At 43.2% G+C, this 14,909-nt stretch overlaps 1 protein-coding gene and 1 pseudogene across 1 annotated transcript in view; both read left to right on the top strand.

The window, feature by feature from the left end:
* The window catches only part of LOC110577830 (17-beta-hydroxysteroid dehydrogenase type 6), a 35,170-nt gene that overhangs the window by 5,041 nt on the left and 15,220 nt on the right, over nt 1-14,909 (top strand). The window lies entirely within an intron of this gene.
* Nucleotides 4,792-4,892, top strand: LOC123324941 (annotated as a pseudogene).

The raw sequence follows: 14,909 nt of genomic DNA, 5'->3' as shown, positions 1-14,909 counted from the left end.
GGCTTTTAAGCGGGGGAGAGGCATAATCAGAGTTGTGTTTTATTTATTTATTTATTTTTAAAGATTTCATTTATTTATTTGGAAGAGATAAAGAGTGTGAGGGGGAGCATGAATGGGAAGGATGGGCAGAGGGAGAGGGAGAAACAGGTTTCCCACTGAGCAGGGAGCCCGATGCAGGGCCCGATCCCAGGACCCCAGGACCGTGACCCGAGCCAAAGCAGACACTTAACCAACTGAACCATCCAGGCGCCCCAAAATTGTGTTTTAGAAATAAATTCTGGAGCCCTGAGGAGGGCAGATAGGAGGGGAGAGAGCAACCAGAAGCAGAGCAATCCCCAGAAACTATTGCTGGAATCCAGGTGACAAATACTTGTGGCCTGAACTAAGGCAGTAAAGTGGAGATGGAGGGGATTGGGTGGACATAACTGACATAAGAAGGTAGAGTTGGGGCGCCTGGGTGGCTCAGTTGTTTAGCGTCTGCCTTTGGCTCAGGTCATGATCCTAGGGTCCTGGGATTGAGCCCCGCATCGGGCTCCCTGCTCTGTGGGAAGCCTGCTTCTCCCTCTACCAGTCCCCCTGCTTGTGTTCCCTCTCTTGCTATGTCTCTCTCTGTCAAATAAATAAATAAAATCTTTAAAAAAAAAAAAAGGTAGAGTTAATACCGATTGGATATGGGGAATGAGGAAGTGGTCTAGGATGATTGCTCAGGTTTCAGGCTTGGGCAACTGGAGAGAAGGGGGTTGTCCGGCACCCAGCGGGCACTCATTACATTTGTTGAATGTTGAATAGATTTAGGGATAGGAAATAACATGAAAATGAGGAGGATCAGATTGCAATGAAGCGTCCTTATACAGTTTTGGAAAGTTTAGTTTGTGTGATACCCCCTAAGCACCCTATGCTTTTCTTTCATAGACCCCATCAGTATGTAATGATATATTTATTTGTGGGACTATATATTTAATGTCTGTTTTTCCTGCTAAGACCATAAGTTCTAAGATTTCAAATATCATGTCTACTTTACTCACCTCTACTGTCTCCAGTAACTTGATAGGACCTAGCACGTAGTTGGGGGAATACATTATGGAATGGATGGGTGAATCCAGGTGGGAGATGTCCAGCAGGCACTTGGATCTGAGGAGCTAGATCTCAGGAGTGAACTGGACTGAAGACAGAGATTTGCAGGTCATTAGCACTCAGATCAGTGTTGAAGCCGGTGATGACTGAGGATATGTACAGTGAGAAGAGAAAAAAGGCCAGGAGGGAACTCTTTTAAAGATACTGACTTTAAAAACTGGGTAGAGGAAGGGGAGCCAGCAAAAGACAATGTGAATGAATAGGAATAGAAACAGGAAAAGAGCTGGGAAGGGTGGTTTCATAAGAGCCAAGGGGGGAGAGTTGTGAAAGGGTGCTGATACCAATTCCAATGTGGGTGGAGGGTGCCTATATCCAAACCAATTCTTCAGACACTAGCTGGGTATCCTATAATTCAACACTATCTACCTGGAGCTAGCATCAGATTCCACAGGTTAAGGGTTCAATCACGCAAGACTGCCCCACTTCAGATGCCGATCACAAGCCCCAGCTTGTCACCTGTGCTTCTGACCAACTGGCTACAAATCAGAGGGTCCCACAAATCGCTCCTCGGGTTTGATTAATTTTCTTTTCTTTTTTAGATTTTGTTTATTTATTTGACAGAGAAAGACACACAGTGAGAGAAGGAACACAAGCAGGGGGAGTAGGAGAGGGAGAAGCAGGCTTCCCTCTGAGAAGGGAGCCCGATGCGGGACTCGATCCCAGGACCCTGGGATCATGACCCGAGCCGAAGGCAGCTGCTTAATGACTGAGCCAGCCAGGCGCCCCATGTTTGATTAATTTTCTAGAGCTGCTCACAGACCTCAGGAAACCCCTTTACTCACTAGATTACCAATTTATTACAAAGGATATGACTCAACAGCCAGATGAAGAGATACATAGGCAAGGTATGTGGGAATGGGCTTGGAGCTTCCATGCCCTCTTCAGATTCTACCTGAATTTAATCTACATGTGTTCACCAACCTGGAAGCTCTCTGTACCTTGCCCTTTTGGGTTTTATGGCAGCTTTATTACATAGGCACAATAGATTAAATCATTGACCATTGGTGATTAAGCTATCTCTAGCCCCACTCTCTCCCGGAGGGCTGGGGGTGGGACTGAAAATTCCAACTTCTGTTCCTGGTTGGTTCCCCTGGCAGCCAATGAGGTGCTTTCCAAAAGTCACCTCATTAACATAAGCCCAGTTGTGGTAGAAAGGTGCTTGTTAGAAATAGCAATACATCATTTTACCTTCATGGCTCTGGAGTGATTTCAGGGACTGAGGACAAAAGGCCAAACATTATTATAAGGAAAGATGCTCCCATTGCTCTTTTTTTTTTTTTAAAGATTTTATTTATTTGTCAGAGAGAGAGGGAACACAAGCAGGGGGAGTGGGAGAGGGAGAAGCAGGCTCCCCGCTGAGCAAGGAGCCCGATGTGGGACTCGATCCCAGGACCCTGGGATCATGACCTGAGCTGAAGGCAGACGGTTAACTGACTGAGCCACCCAGGCATCCTTTCCATTGCTCTTTATCCCTTAGGAAATTCCAAGGGCTTTGGGAGCTGTGAGCCAGAAACATGGACAAAGACCAAACATATATGAAAAATAAATAATTGGTCATCTGAAAGACCAAATATATATTTCTTACAAATCACAATATTGCATACTGGTATATACTACATTATGGATGAACCTTGAAAACATTCTGCTGAACAAAAGAAGCCAGTCATGAAAGGCCACATATTGTGTGATTCCATTTATGTGAAATGTCCAGAATAGGCAAATCCGTAGATGTGGAAAGTAGATTAGTAGTTGCCTAGCGCTAGAGAAGGGAAAAATGGTGACTGCTAAGGAGTACAGGGTTTCTTTTTGGGGTGAAGAAAGTGTTCTGAAACGAGATACCCTGTGAATATACTAAAATGCAATGAACTGTATACTTTGAAAGGGTTAATTATATGGTATATGAACTGTGTCAATAAAGCTGTTATTAACACACACACACACACACACGTACACATCCTGGCTGCAGGGCCGAAGACTAAGCAGCTGCAGCTCTTTGGCAAGGTGTCTGACTCCATGAAGGCTGAGATCCCAGGGTTGTGCAGCTGATCTCAGATTGGCAGTCTGTGTGGGCTTTGCTTAAATTAGCCGGCCTCCTTACTCCTTACTCCAGCAGGGGTTTTAATGTTTTAGTATTCCAACTTAAATCAGAGAATGGGGGCTGAAGGGCGTGGGAAATGCTCTGGTTGGCCAGGGCAGCTCTTTTCTTTCTGCTTTTTATTTCGGTTATAGCCGATCTGGTTCTCCAGTTGAGCAAGGATGGATGACACTGGTGAGAACTGTGAGCTTGGCCCGAGGGTGTGGAGTGGCCCCTGCTCTTACCACAAGACTCTTACCACAAGACGGAGATGTTGTGCAGAAGGTGGAGGGGGTGCGGCTGTGGGGAGAGGCTGGGGCTGCCGACCTGCGCGGATTCTTGAAGTCCTCCCAAGTCTCCAGGACTGGACTCTTCCCTGAGCCGGTGGTGGTGGTGGTGGTGGTGGGGGGGGTGGTGGTGGTGGGGGTGGGGGTGGGGGTGGGTGTGTGTGTGTGTGTGTGTGTGTGTATTGGGTTGAGGACTGGGAGGAGATAAGGTCTGTGTGGAGAGAGGTCTTAATAATGATTTTTTTAGTTTCTCAAAAGATCTTTCAACTTTGATTCCTGAAAGAAATTTTATCACCATTGTTTTTTCTGCTTTTTAAATCTGCACTCCTTTGGAGACTGCACTCCTTTGGTTTAAAAGTTGGGGGTGATTTTATCCTTGCAAATAAGATCCCCTGGGTATGCCCTATAAATTGAGATTCCTGACAGTGGGGAAAATCAGCTCTCATAGTTCATGCTGGTAGCTGTGGGGTAAGTTTGTGAAACTGTGGGTAAGCAAAAGGAGGCTTCTCTAATTAAGTCATGAGAATTGTGTTGCTGAAGCTTGGTAGTCTAGTTTGGGTCCTGCCCTAACCAGACCCCCGCTAATACCACCCCCTCTCCCATGGCCAGCAAGCTCTTTGCAGTGGGAGTGGTGAAAAAATTTTTTCTTTCTTTCTTCTTTTTTTTTTTAACTCGGCCACTAAACACAGTTTAATAGTCCCATTATTCCTTCCCACTTGTTAAATTTCTAATTCTATGGAGAACAGAGAAGTAAAATTCCAAAAGCAGTTAAACAAGAAGTGTTTGAAATCTGACATATATTCCCAAACAAGAATTCCTCAGGTAACATTTTTCCTTTCTCTTTGTGGAATCCTATATACTGATATGAAGTGTGTTATAACAAAAAAAATGCCTCGTGGTGCCTGGGTGGCTCAGACGTTGGGCATCTGCCTTCGGCTCAGGTCATGATCCCAGGGTCCTGGGATTGAACCCCACATCGGGCTCCCTGCTTGGCGGGAAGCCTGCTTCTCCCTCTCCCACTCCCCCTGCTTGTGTTCTGTCTCTCGCTGTCTCTTTCTCTGTCAAATAAATAAATAAAATCTTTAAAAAAATGCCTGTACAATGCATCAGTTGCTAGAGTATTTGCTTATTTTTTCCCACTTGGCAGAGGTGAAGTCAGTTGTTGGAATGAGGCTGAGATTGGAGAATCTGTTAAGTTTTATTCTTGGACAGATGCAGCGTCTTCAAAAAGAGTTTGAGGTAACCTAAAGTAAAAGACACATGTACATTAAGGATAACAGAATGCAATTTGAGGGCCTGCTTTGGCAGCACATATACTAAAATTGGAATGATAGAGAAGATTAGCATGGCCCCTGCTCAAGGATGACATGTAAATTCATGAAGCGTTCCATATTTTAAAAAAATAAGTAAATAAAATGCAAATGGAGTACAAAAAGAAATAGAAAATCAAAGTGATAGAAGAGCGAAGAAGAAAAAAGTGCTGTCTACAAAGGCTAAGAGAATTATTCTGATTGAACATTAAATTTGGCTTTGAACTTCTAAGATAATATGAAGAACTAGGTAATTTAAAAATAATCAGTAGCAGGGCGCCTGGGTGGCTCACTCGGTTTAGCGTCTGCCTTCAGCTCAGGTCATGATCCCAGGGTCCTGGGATAGAGCCCCACATCAGACTCCCTGCTCATCGGGGAGCCTGCTTCTCCCTCTCCCTCTGCACCCCTGCTCCTGTTCTCTTGCTTGCTCAATCTCAAATAAATAAATAAAATCTTAAAAAAAAAATAACCAGTAGTATACTCTTTACTTAGAAAAGACAAAATCTCAAAAAAAGAAAAAGAAAGGACAAGTACTCTTCTGGTACTAAATGCATGGCAGTATGTATTTATGTATTTATTTATTTATTTATTGAAAAAGAGTTTATTTATTCATTTGAGACAGATACAGAGAAAGTGAGCATGAGCCGGGGGAGAGACAGAGGAGAGGGAGAAGCAGACTTGCTGTTGAGCTGGGAGCCCTACGTGGGGCTTGATCCCAGGACCTGGAGATCATGACCTAAGCCAAAGGCAAATGCTTAACCATCTGAGCCACCCACGCACCCCAATGACAGGATTTATTGTATGGGGTCTTGCACAGTGTACGGATACATGTTGTTCTTGATTAGAATTTCATAAGCAAATGCAGAGGTGATTTTCTTCAGACTTTTTTCTTTTTTTATCAAAGAAGTATTTTTATTTTTCTAATTTGAGTCAAAAACATGCAGATCATAAGTGGATGGTTCAATGAATTTTCACAAAATTAATACTTACATTACAGCCACATAGGTCAAGAAAAGAACTTTACCAGCACCCCAGACAACCCCCTAAATACCTCCCTCCATCTTTGACTCCACCCACCTCCCCAAGGGTAACCATAAATCTGATTTGTAGCAACATGGATTAGTTTTGCCTATTTGTAACTGTGTGTAGGTGGAATCTACACAAAGTTCTTTTGTGTCACAATATTATGTTTGTAAGATTCATACACCTAATTGTACGTAGCTATAGTTCATTTTTGTCACTGTATAGCATTACATTGTGTGAACATATTTCAACTTATTTATTCAACTGTTGTTGCATATTTGGGTTGTTTTCAGCTTTTGGCTATTACAGATGATAATGCTGCTATGAACACATCTTATGATGCACATGTGCGCATATTTTGTTTTTGTTATGCACTTAAAAGTGGAATCAATTAGTATAGGGAAGGTGGATCTTTATCTTCGGTAGATAAGGACAAACCATTTTTCAAATTGATTGAATCAGTTAACTCTTTCAATGGAAATGCTGGATTGTTCCATATTTTTGCCAGCACTTGACATTGTCAACTTTTTTTCAGTTAAAACATTATGGTAGGTGCATCTGATTATGGTAAGTGACTATTGACTTGGGTACCACCTAGTCTGTATGTCCAAAATGAGAACAGAGAATGTTGTGGTGGATCAGTCCATGAATCCATGTGCTGATTATGTGTGTGTGTGTGTGTGTATGTATATATATATATTTTTTAATTAATTTATTTGAGAGAGAGAGCGTGTGAGCGCGAGAAGGGGGAGGGGCAGAGGGAGAGGGAGAAGCAGGCTCCCACTGAGCAAGGAGCCTGATACAGGGATCGATCCCAGGACCCTGGGATCATGACCCAAGCCGAAGACAGACACTTAACCGACTGATCCACCCAGCTGCTCCCCCTGTGCTGATTATAGACTCACTCTTAGGATCAGTGACTAGACTGATAGGAGTCTGTAGACAAACCCAGGTCTGAAGATTTGAAAGGAGGGAATACAGGCCTTATTTTGCCATGCACTATATTGCAGAGAGCTAGGTCCTCTGCTTGAGACTGAAGAAAGTCAGGGTGAATTGGCATTGTCCAGTATGGTGATAAAGAGCTGGTAGAAATGATGAAGGATGTTGCAACACATGGAGTTTGACATCTGAATGCACCAAATAGTTTGAGTTCTCATGGTGTAATTTCCTTCTGTTAAAGCCTGGAGGAAGAGGTAGGGCTCATAGAGAAAGACCTAGAATGGCACTGATAAAACAACAACAACCAAAATAATGCTAATAATATCTAATAATTTTATAGTGTTTTATGTGTGTTAACTCATTTAACTTTCTCAACAAATCACGGAGATGTCCTTTTCCCATTTTGAAGATGAGCACCCAGGTACGGAGGGGTTAATTCACTTACCCAAGGCCATACAACAAGTAAATGGCAAATAAAGCCTGAATTTGAACCCAGGTAATCTGGCCTCAGAATCCAGGTTCAGGACTTTATGCTAGCCACAAAATTAGGGTTGGGGGCATTGGAACTCATGCAGAGAGATTCTTGGAAAGGAAGAAAAGGAAAAGTAGGCAGGAATTAGCCAGGTGGTCTCACTGGTATCAACTAACAGGCTCCCAAAAAAGTGTTCTGACAAACGGAATACATTCTGCACTGTTGCTGAAGGGGAAAATCGCGGAAGCCTGAAACATCTCCAGGTTTGGATATGAGAGTCTTCAGCACACAGCAAGTACAATGGCTGGGTAGGGAAGCCCAGTTTAGCAGAGAGCCTAACACTGAGTATTGCCAGTCTTCCCTCCTCATACCTGTGTCAGGTTTTTATGATTGCTCTACTGAGGGATAGATGACGAGTATCACAGCTAGTTTCTTTTGGGTTTCCTGGTTGTAGAGAAACCAATTAGGGGCAGCAGTTGATACATTATGATATATCATAATATATATGTGATTATATTAAATCATATTATATATGATTTAAATTTCTAATACCCATGCCAGTGGCTAGGGACCCTGTATTTGCCCCAGATTCCGAGACAACCAACGAGGTCAATTCATGGGGCTCCAAAGGGGCCCTGTCACTGAAACCCGGGCTGGAGGGTGGGATTTGGAGACTGATAGTGGGGAGGGAGGAACAAAGGAGGGACACCCTAGTGGGTTCTTAGGTGGAGATTAAACCATCTTTACTTCCACTTGGAGCCCCTGGACATGTCCCACTTCCCTACACCCTTTTATACCTTTGTTTCCTCTTCCCCTAGCTTCTCCCTTTTTTCCTCATGCTTACATTGCCCCATCCACAAATATAAATAATAACCTTCCCTGGGAGAAGAGCTCACTCTAAATGGGGAGAGGAGGAAGGAAATCTCAGGCTGGGAAATGGCCAGATGACCTCTATAGTTCATGTAGGCAGTCTCGGGACCAAGTCTCCAAGACAGGATGGGCCAATGACTGCACTGCTGGTAAAGAAAAGGCTCTGTAGGTGTTTCCTACAGAGTCATGTTTGGACTCAAGCATCTCCAGCCCAAGGGGGTAGCTCAGTGAAGACACTTACTAAGCAGAACCCAGCCCTCAGTATTGCTCATCTCCCTGAGACTTCTCCAAGGCTTTCCCTTTTCTCCTTCCCAATCTCCTTCAGGTTGTTCCCCATCCTTGCCAACACTTATTTTTTCTTGTCATTTTGGCTCCTATGTATATGTTGACTATGTATGTGGGTTTGTTTCTGGGCTCTTGATTCTGTCCCCTTGGTCTATGTTTATGTGTTTATGCCAGTAACATATCTCTTTGATTACTATAGCTTTGTAGTATAGTTTGAAATCAGGAAATGTGATGCCTCCAGCTTTGTTCTTCTTTCTCAGTATTAAATTGGCTATTTAGGGTCTCTTGGGCTTCCCGAAGAGTGTTAGGATTGTTTTTTCTGCTTCTGTGAAAAGTGCCATTGGAATTTTGATAGGGATTGCATTTGATCTATAGATGGCTTTGGGTAGTATAGACATTTCAACAAGATGAATTCTTTTTTTAAAACATTTATTGATTTAAGTAATCTCTACTCCCAATGTGGGGCTTGAACTCCTGACCCGGAGACCAAGAGTTGCATGCTGTTCCGACTAAGCCCCAACAATATTAATTCTTCTGATCCACGAACATGGGATCTTTCCATTTATTTGTGTATTCTACTATTTCTTTCATCAAAGTCTTAATAGTTTTCATTGTACAGATCTTTCATCTCTTTGGTTAAATTTATTCCAAAGTATTTTGTTGTTTTTGATGCTATTGTAAATGGGTTTGCTTTCTTTATTTCTTTTTCAGGTAGTTCATTATTAGTGTATTGAAATGCAACTGATTTTTGTAGGTTGCTTTTTTTTTTTTATGCTGCAGTTTTACTGAATTTGTTTATTAGTTACAACAGTTTCTTGGTGGAGTCTAGGACTTTCTTTCTTTTTTTTTTTCCCCCTTAGCCCCAAACCCACCCCTAGGACTTTCTGTATATGTTGAACCATCCTTGCATCTCAGGTATTTGAAATTGGATATCAACCTAGGACTCCCCCATCTGATCACTGGGTCCTAGGGCATCTGCCTCTTATATATTTCTAATTGCTCCCTTCCTCCTCATACCCACTGCATGGTCAACTCTTTCATCTCCTGCATGTCTTTGTTCAGATGTTGCTTTCTTAGTGAGGCCTACTCTGACAACTATATTTAATACTGTAAACTGTCCTCACTCCAGGCCTCTTGATCCCCCTTATTCTGCTCTTTTTCTTTTTCCCAAAGTGCATATCCTCTTCTAACATATTTATTATGTCTATTGTTTATTTTACTTTTTCAAAAGCTTTATTGAGATATAATTCACATATACAATTCACACATTTGAAGTTTACAATTCAGTCACTCTTAATATATACACAGAGTTGTGTGACCATCACCAAAATCAATTTTAGAATGTTTTTATTACCCTAAAAAAAATTCTCTTACTCTTTACCAGTCACCTCCCATTTCCCCCAGCCTCCTTCAGCCCAACCCTAGGTAACTACTCACCTACTCTTTCTCTTTATAGATTTACCTATTCTGGAAATACCTTATAAATCGACTCATACAATATGTGGTCTTTTGCAACTTACTTCTTTCACTGAGCATAATGTTTTCAAGGTGCCAAAGCAACTGCACCATTTTACATTTTCACCAGCAGTGAATGAGGGGTGAGCCCCTAATGCAGTGCCTGACACATAGTGGGTGCTCAATAAATGTTTATTAAATGTATGGATGAGAAAATGTAGGACACAGTCTACGTTGTTTAGCATGCCATCCGAGGGCTTTCCTGATCAGGTCCCTACCTATTTTTCCAGCATCATCTTTTGCTACTCCATGGCCTCTAGCCTTACAGACCTCTCTGCCTTCTCACACAGCCTGTTCCTGCTGCCTGAGGTATACTTCTTGTCCTTCTGCTTAGGGTGCTGAGCTTCTGTTCGCCTCCAGCACTACCTCTGCCCTTACACCTTTGGTGTAACAGATGCTTTCTCTTGCTGTCCTCTCCACATTTTCTTAATAATTTATTTCTATTTCTATATCCCCTACTAGTTCTGTGAGCTTCTTAAGGATTAGCACTGTTCTACTCATTTTTGTATCCTCTGCACTTACCCAGGGCTTGGCACAGAGTTGGTATTTAATAAATGTCTGTTTCAGCGAACAAGTAGAGGAAATAGCAAGAGCAAAACCCCAGAGGGAGAAATACGCTGGCAGGTTTGAGAAACAGTGAGTTTTCCAACTTGACTGTGTTAAAAAACAAAACTCAACTGAGTACATTTGAGGATCTAATTGACTCTGTTAAATGATTCATGAATTGGGCAGTATCCCATCTAGCAAGGAGAGGGGAGCTGCACTGAGCTTGGAAAAAGAAAGGTTTTTAAAGGCACAGAGAGGGCATTAAAAAAAAAAAAAAGAAATTTATTAGCAAGGAATGCATTCTTTAGGCAAGGTTGCCCTCCTAGGGGAGAAAGGGGTCTATGGGGGATTATCTCCTAGTGTTGACCAGGACATTCCATTTTGGCTGGTTAAAGGTTACATTCCTGGGGAGGTTGACACTGCAGTTAGCTTAGGTATTAAATCATGGTTTACTGACACGGGGCCTTAACATAAGTGACTCCATTTGGGGCCTGTGGTTTTCTTTTTAACATATCCCCTTTTTGATCAGACCCACAGTTTCAGTGAGAGATGTGATAAAAAAATTATTTTTGAGATGTCATAAAAATTTAAGGCATCAGTTCCACTCTCAGCTACTATTCTGTAGTTTTTGCAGCTGTTAAAAAGCAAAATTCAGCAAGTAAATTTGAAGATCTAATTGGCTTTATCAAATGATTCATGAATCAGGCATCATCCCATCTAGCAAGTAGAGGGGAGCTCGGAGGAGCTGTACAAAATGGAAAGTTTTTATAGGAAGGAGGGTGGGGCAAGAAAGTTACTAGCAAAAGAAACGGATTATTCTAGGCAAGGTTGCTTTCCCTCAAGGGGAAGTGTAGGGGGTCTTACCATGAAGATCACCCCATCTTCCTTTGGAGGGTGGAGAGGGCCCATGTGGCAGACTTATAGGTGCCGATCAGAAAATTCCTGATTAAGACTGTTTTTCTGGGGGAGGTTGAAACTCCAGTTAAATTAGGTATTAAGCCCTGGTGTGGGGCCTTGACCTAAATGACACCATTTGGGGCTGTTGTTTTCTTTTTAACACAACTTTGTTGATCCTTTGTGTGGTATTCACAGGTCATGAATTTTTTTGCTTAATTTCTGAGATCCACAGGTTACAGCTTCAGGTTCACAATTTTTGAGTTGGTCATCCTCTTTGTTCTTTTTCTGATGTTCCAGTCTTAGGGAGATCATTTGATTGGTGGTTAGTGACTGTGAACATGCATATAAAACTCTTGAGAGAATATGACACACCAGGGAGATTATTATGATTATTATAAGGAAGATAATTCCCAGTGTTTGAAGTGTACTTCCAAGCCATGGTCACCAAGACCCAAACCAGTCAAAATCAAATAAGTCAAACAAAGACCTTAAATAAATAAAATGTTTTAAAAAAAATCTACAGTTAATGTGGATGAGAACTAACCAACTGCTGATTATCAAATAAAGGTATAAAACTGCCACACACCCACACAACACACACACACACACACACCCCCCACACACATCTGTATGGTTTGGAGAGTAATTGAGTGTGAGTGAAGAGTGAGGAGGATGGAGGAGCCAAAGACTGGGCAAGGCTTTGCAGCCCCATGCAGGGCAGAGTGGTCAGGTTCAGTCTTGGAGTCTTGACTTATTATACTTGCTTCTATGTGTCTTTGTGGAGTTAGATACTTTCTAACTATCTACGGAGAAGGAAAAAGCCTGTGGAAACACTTATTATATATTATAATTACAACCTTCAGGAAAAACAAAAATAATGCAGGGAATACAGCTGTGACACATAATTGTAGTCAGTCAGTTGGGTGCAGTGGCATCGTTTTTCCGATTGTGCTAAAACCAAACAGGCTCTTCTAGAAGTGATTATTGTTTATTCATACTGGACCAAAGCCCTGAAGTAGGTGCTGTGTCACTTATAAAGATGAATCACTCACAGAACTGCACCAGGGGTACCAGTCCAGTTGGAGAGATGAGTTACGTGGGAGAGGTATGAATAGATGTTATGGGAGAGCAAATCTATTGATGATTCAGAGAAAGCTTTATATGGAGGAGGTGTGAATTGCTGAGGCTTGCAGGACAAGGGAGTATTTGACATGCAGAGATGAGCATCCAGGGCATTTAGGGCAAAGGGCATGGTAAGAGTATAGACCTGGAGCATGGAAAGAGCAGAGCACAACTAAATGGAGAGCAGCAGGCTCTTTGGTTTGGGCATAGGTTGTGTGAGTGGGAAGAAGGGGAGGTAAGTTTGAGGCCTAATCATGGAGGGCCCTGTACACCCAACTAAAGTTTTAGATTATTTTTAGTAGGTTCAGGGCTTTTCAGGTAGTAACATCAGCAGAGCTGTGCTTTGGGAAAATTAAGCAGACAGCACTATGTGGATGAGAGGGGAAGGGACTGACCCTGTGGGTATAGTGAGAAGGCTTCTATGATAGGCCAAGCAAGAGGCACTGAGTGTTGAAGGTGGATGTGGCCATAGGGATGAAGAGGAGGGGACAGGTGCTTCAAACACAACAGAGTCTGACTCTACAGCCTCATCTCCTCAAAGAATGCATGCGGCCAGGAAGAGGAAGTGTCAGGAGTGTTAAGACTAAAATGTAATACAAATAGAAATTGGGAATACTAGAGGTGAAGCACCTTTAGGAGAGAAGATGATGAGTTCTGTCTTGGGTATATTGAGTATCTGACTAAACATCTGGCTGGAGAGTACTTCAGGAAATTAGGAATACAGGACAGCCTCAGAAAATGGTCAGGTTGGAGATATAGATCTGGGCCGTAAGAGGGGATGAGATTGCCAAGGAGAGCATGAGGAGCAGGCAGGGAAGGATTCAGGAACAGAACATTGGGGAATCTTTGCATTTAGGGTGTAGGAAGGAGAGGAGGAGCAGATGAGGAGGAAGGGAAGGGGCGCTGTGATGGAAGCAGGAGAACCAGGAGAGTGGAGTATCTCGGAAGTCAAGGGAGGAATGTGTTCCTAGAGTTGGGTGGTCAAGATGGAGCAGGTGATGGCTTCCGACTGTGAGAGTAGGGAGCTCAGATGGGAAAAGTAGTCCAGGGCCAGACCATGGGAAGTCTTCTAGGAGAGAGATAGTATGGTGTGGTGATTTGATCCTGTCTCTACTACTCACTCTCTGTTTGACTTTGGACAATTCCCTTCATTTTTGCCTTAATTTGTGCCCCAGGGTCCTCATCTGAAAAGTAGGCATAATGATTGCACGTACCTCATGAGGTTGTATGTGTGTGTGTTGTTTTGAACAGTGCCTGGCACAAGGTAAGTTCTAAATTACTGTTTACTATTTTTTTTTAAAGATTTTATTTATTTATTTGACAGAGAGAGACACAGCGAGAGAGGGGACACAAGCAGGGGGAGTGGGAGAGGGAGAAGCAGGCTTCCAGCAGAGCAGGGAGCCTGATGCAGGGCTCGATCCCAGGACCCTGGGACCATGACCTGAGCCAAAGGCAGACGCTTAACGACTGAGCCATCCAGGTGCCCTACTGTTCACTATTATAATTATGTGCCAAGCTGAAGAGTTTTGACTTTATCTGTGGGTGACAGGGAGCCATGGACAGACTCCAGCAAGGGCATGGCATGATCTGAAAGCAATCTCCTCCTTCAACCAAGACCCAGTTGGAATTCGAGAACCAGATAAAATTACTAGAAAAAAGAAAGTGCTAACTATTGCAGTGATATCTGAGAAGGAGGAGAGATAAAAGGCCTTGGGGATTGTCTGCTTGGTCCCTGGTGAGCTCTGAGTTTCCGGAGAGGGATGAGAACGGGAGGTGGAGTACAAGGGGTTGGGGAACGCATGGACGGTGAGACACTAGAGGACCTGTGTATACGCTCTTTGAATATTTTGACCACATGGGGTAAGAGAGGATGGTCATTTAAAGGGTGGCAGGGTAGCATGGTTTCAGGGAGGAGGAAAGACAAAAGAGGGAGCCCAGAGGACAGGCAGACAATATAGAGACATTTAGAGCAGGAATGGGGGGACGTGGCAGCCCCTGAAATAAGAGGCAAAACATGGGTATGAATTAAGACTGTGCAGGCCATTGGTTTGGAAGTGAGGAGGATGAGGTTGAGCTGATCTGTATTTTGGCAGGGAGGCAAGAGGTGAGCTCATCTGTGGAAGGAGAGCCCGATGAACATGAGGTTGGGAAATTGAGAAGGTTGGAGAGGATTTGGAACGGGTGTTATTGGGAACACACACACACACACACACACACACACACGAGGGAAGGGTCAGATGGAGGCAAACAGAAAGTCTGCCTTGTATCAGTAAAGTCCAGCCGAGACGGGGTATCACTTGTTGGTGTTGTGGCCTCTCTCCAGTGCCATTTGGCAGCTGGCAATGAGAGAATGTGGATGGGATGCCAATAAAATGCCCCTCAAGTGGCTGGCCGTGGGACCTACACTGAATAAGGAGGTAAACGAAGCCATAAGA

The sequence above is a fragment of the Neomonachus schauinslandi genome, chromosome 5 (assembly GCF_002201575.2).
Source record: "Neomonachus schauinslandi chromosome 5, ASM220157v2, whole genome shotgun sequence".
In the NCBI taxonomy this organism is placed as follows: domain Eukaryota; kingdom Metazoa; phylum Chordata; class Mammalia; order Carnivora; family Phocidae; genus Neomonachus; species Neomonachus schauinslandi.
Note: the sequence above shows the minus strand (reverse complement) of the source record. Positions and strands in the feature narration are given on the sequence as shown.